We start from the raw sequence: 4,872 nt of genomic DNA, 5'->3' as shown, positions 1-4,872 counted from the left end.
CTATACACTTTCCTTTACATAGTGTCTTTATTTCATTAAAGACTTCTTTTCTGTCAACCTCTACATTCGGTGCATAAATATTTATAAGCCTAAACAATTCATTGCAAAACATAAATTCAATCCCTAACAATCTCCCGCTTCCATCTTTATAAATCTGTTGCACATTTTGCACTCTTTCTCTTTTCGTCAAAATGGCCACTCCACAGGCATTTACATTCCCGTGACTTACATAAATTTCTCCCTCCCATTTATTTTTTATATTATCCATTATGTCCCCTGTCCAGTGCGTCTCTTGTAAACATAGCACATCAGCTTTTAACAATCTCTTCACCCTCTCAAACTTATTCAGGTCTCTTAACCCATTACTGTTTAAACTCACAATGTGCAAAACACCCCACATTATGAAAAAAAAAATAAAATAAATATATACATATACCCATTCAAATTAACTCAAACTCTTACTTTCTGCCTTGTGCTCCTCCGCTCTTTTCTTCTTTCTTTTATTCATCATACTTTTCCCCTCACTCGTGTCCATATCTTCCTCCGCGTTTGTCACACGATTCTCTAGCACTTCTCCCTCCTTTCCTCCCCCCTCGTCTTTCTTCATTCGTTTCCCCCTCAAATGTTCTTCTTCCTTCTTTTTGGCATCATCACCTTCATCTTTACTTTTAACCTTATTCCGGTCTCCATCCTCACACTCCAAATCTTTAGGATCCATCTCTTTACCAGGCGTACACTCTTTCTTTTTTCTCTCTCTCATCCGCTGCCGGCTGTTCTCACTTCCAATGTCTTCCCATGTCGTCGCTGTCTCTTCCCTTCCCCTGGAAATTTGGCTCTCCTCTCCTTCTACATTTAAACTCTCTTCCTCTTCGCTCTCCTCCACCTCGTATAGATCCGACGTTTCCTCCTCGCTGTTCTCCTCTTCCATCACTGCCGGCGTTTCACACACACAGCGTCCTGGTCGCATTCCGCACACGCCACACTTCTCCTCCTTGCACTCTCTTGAATAATGTCCTTGTTTGTCGCATCTAAAACATCTAAAACTCGGGCATTCCCTCACAACATGCCCCGGTTGTATACACAGACGGCAAACCTTGACTTGTCGATCGTGTATAACCCTGAAGTGTTCAGTCCCACTGAGCGTTTCAAACTTCGTTGAGTAAGGCAAAGATTTGACGACACTGTTGAACTTGACTTTTAAAAACCTTGTCCCATCCGCAATGTCAGTTCCTGGCCACATTCTCCTCTTTATTTTAGACGCTGCCATTACTCCCCAATCCTTTAGTTTTCCCAATATTTCTTCGTCTTGAATGTACATGGGCAGTCCTAGAAAAGAAACAACCATCTCCATGCAATCCACTTCTTTTACCATAACACGACTTTTTTTTATCATCAAACCATCCAAAATTTTCTCTTTTGCTCTCACATCCTCCATTGTTAATTCATACTCTTTTGGAGACTTATATCTACAACCAATAACTCCTCCGCACTCTTCTTTCACAGTCTTCAACAGTTCCATCATTGTGATTCTGTCCTCCCCTTCCATCTCCACCAACACCGTCAGTTCTTTATCATAACTGCGCTCCTCACCTCTTGCGTCCCACATAATTCGGTCTCTTCCCTTATCCAATTGTCCAGCCATGTCTCCTCCTTTGTTACTAGAAGTGTTTATCCTCAAACAGCAAGAGCTGCTTGAGGATTAGACGGCCGCAAACTGCACGCACTGTTTTGCAACAATTATCTCAACCAATTCGAAAGAAAAAAAAACTCCAACTCCACACAAGCAAACACACTCCTTCTCCCTTCTTGCTTTTCTTGCTGTACCACTTCCTGTCACCACTACGAGCTCAGGGTGGTATGGCCGTAAGCGAGTACAACAGTCAAGAGCGAGCTATTTAAAGAAGACACACAGGCTGGGGAAAGAGAAACAGACCCTTTTCCACTCAAAAAAGTGGAAAAGTCTTCTCTCTTTTTTAGATATGAATTAAATTAAGGGAAAGATATAAGTAACAATAAAAAATATGCATTTTAATACATAAATACATTCACAAAAATCAATGTCGCGGTGACGCACTTTGTGTGGAAGTAATGGGGGCCTGTTTCTCAACTTTAAAATCACAAATGTCTTCTGGTTAAAATTGAATTAAATAAAAGTAAACAAATATTGGCTTACTTTAAACTGAATGTAATTTGGGGTGATTTTGTTGATTTAAAAACGGGAAATTTCTAACCTGGTTAAATTCAATTAAAACAAAATGTTTAAATGAATTAATAAAATTCATATAAATAAATACAATCAATATTGCGTTGAGGCACTTTGAGTGGAAGTAAATGGGGGCCTATTTTTTAAATTTAAAATCAGAAATGTCATAAGGTTAAAATAAAACCAAACCAATTAAAATGAAATAAAATAAAATAAAACATTGTGGTGATGCACTTTGAGTGCAGGTAATTTGGGGTGAATGTAGTGATTTTAAAACAGAAAGGGCATGCCTATATTTTCCTACAATGAAACAATATTTGCTGACGAGTTTAATGATTTTTATTTTTATTTTTTAATTTTAACTTTATCATCAGAAATGTAATCTGGTTCAAATAAAAACAAACCGAACCAAATAAAAACTAAAAAATAAAAGTAAACAAATATTGCGGTTAGGCACTTTAAAATGAATGTAATTTGGGGTGAATTTGGTGATTTTAAAACAGAAATTTCAAACCTGGTTAACTTAAATAAAATTAAAAAAAATGTTGAAATGAATTAATAAAATGAATATCAATAAATACAATCAATATTGCGTTGAGTCACTTGGAAGTCAATGGGGGCCTATTTTTGAAATTTAAAATCAGAAATGTCATCTGGTTAAAGTAAAACCAAACCAATTAAAATAAAATAAAATAAAATAAAATATTGTGGTGATGCACTTTGAGTGCAGGTAATTTGGGTTGAATTTAGTGATTTTAAAACAGAAAGGGCATGCCTATATTTTCCTACAATGAAACAATATTTGCTGACGAGTTTAATGATTTTTTTTATTTTTTTATTTTAACTTTATCATCAGAAATGTCATCTGGTTCAAATAAAACCAAACCGAACCAAATAAAAAATAAAAGTAAACAAATACTGCGGTTAGGCACTTCAAATTGAATGTAATTTGGGGTGAATTTGGTGATTTAAAAACAGAAATTTCAAACCTGGTTAGCTTAAATTAAATTAAAAAAAAATGTTTAAATGAATTAATAAAATTAATATCAATAAATACAATCAATATTGCGTTGAGGCACTTTGAGTGGAAGTCAATGGGGGCCTATTTTTGAAATGTAAAATCAGAAATGTCATAAGGTTAAAATAAAACCAAACCAATTAAAATAAAATAAAATAAAATAAAATAAAACACTGTGGTGATGCACTTTGAGTGCAGGTAATTTGGGGTGAATGTAGTGATTTTAAAACAGAAAGGGCATGCCTATATTTTCCTACAATGAAACAATATTTGCTGATGAGTTTAATGATTTTTTTTTTTTTGAGATGATAAAAAACTCTTGACCTGTTCCAAGTACTGAAAAAGTACCAAAATAGCTGAAATGTCTCATTTGTTTACTTGCAAATCATTTGATCACACACCAACATCAGTGAAAAATGAACATGAGAATGTGTTTTTTGTTAAGTTATTGAAAAATTAACTTTAAATCTAAGAGGGTACATCTCCTGTGTAGTTTACCACTAAGGGGCTCGGATGACAATCAAATTTGGGAAGCTCCGTCTCAAGCTGAAGAGAGGAGTGTCATTTCCAAAAGAGCACGCGGCGCTCAAGAGTTTGTAGTAGAGACAGAGAAAAGGCCTGTCTATCGCCTCCTGCAGGAGAAATGAAGAATGACGAGGCTGAGCTGTCCTTTGTCACACCGCAAGCAGAAAGAGGGCACAGAGAAAGCGAAAACACAGAAAAAAGAAGCAGCAGCAAATCCGTTTAAAAGTGTAAAGGAACTAGAATGAAAGCTGAGCCTTGGACAAGCGTGTTAGCTGAAGGAAAAGCAAAAGCTTACAGCACCTGGTATTCCCAGACGGTCTCCCATCCAAGTACTAACCAGGCCCGACCCTGCTTAGCTTCCGAGATCGGACGAGATCGGGCGTGCTCAGGGTGGTATGGCCGTAAGCGAGTACAACATTCAAGAGCGAGCTATTTAAAGAAGACACACAGGCTGGCGAAAGAGAAACAGACCCTTTTCCACTCAAAAAAGTGGAAAAGTCTTCTCTCTTTTTTAGATATGAATTAAATTAAGGGAAAGAAATAAGTAACAATAAAAAATATGCATTTTAATACATAAATACATTCACAAAAATCAATGTCGCGGTGACGCACTTTGTGTGGAAGTAATCGGGGCCTGTTTCTCAACTTTAAAATCACAAATGTCTTCTGGTTAAAATTGAATTAAATAAAAGTAAACAAATATTGGCTTACTTTAAACTGAATGTAATTTGGGGTGATTTTGTTGATTTAAAAACGGGAAATTTCTAACCTGGTTAAATTCAATTAAAACAAAATGTTTAAATGAATTAATAAAATTCATATCAATAAATACAATCAATATTGCGTTGAGGCACTTTGAGTGGAAGTAAATGGGGGCCTATTTTTGAAATGTAAAATCAGAAATGTCATAAGGTTAAAATAAAACCGAACCAATTAAAATGAAATAAAATAAAATAAAACATTGTGGTGATGCACTTTGAGTGCAGGTAATTTGGGGTGAATGTAGTGATTTTAAAACAGAAAGGGCATGCCTATATTTTCCTACAATGAAACAATATTTTCTGACGAGTTTAATGATTTTTATTTTTATTTTTTAATTTTAACTTTATCATCAGAAATGTCATCT

General features: G+C 35.4%; 1 non-coding gene across 1 annotated transcript; it reads right to left on the bottom strand.

Annotated features, from left to right (window-relative positions):
- Positions 1-4,034: 4,034 nt before the first annotated feature.
- Positions 4,035-4,153, bottom strand: LOC132112352 (5S ribosomal RNA). Its single transcript, XR_009424928.1, has one exon. It is a non-coding gene; the product is annotated as a 5S ribosomal RNA (ribosomal RNA).
- Between the last annotated feature and the right edge of the window lie 719 nt (positions 4,154-4,872).

Source organism: Carassius carassius, chromosome 2 (genome assembly GCF_963082965.1).
Source record: "Carassius carassius chromosome 2, fCarCar2.1, whole genome shotgun sequence".
NCBI lineage: Eukaryota > Metazoa > Chordata > Actinopteri > Cypriniformes > Cyprinidae > Carassius > Carassius carassius.
This window is presented reverse-complemented; position numbering and strand designations above follow the sequence as displayed.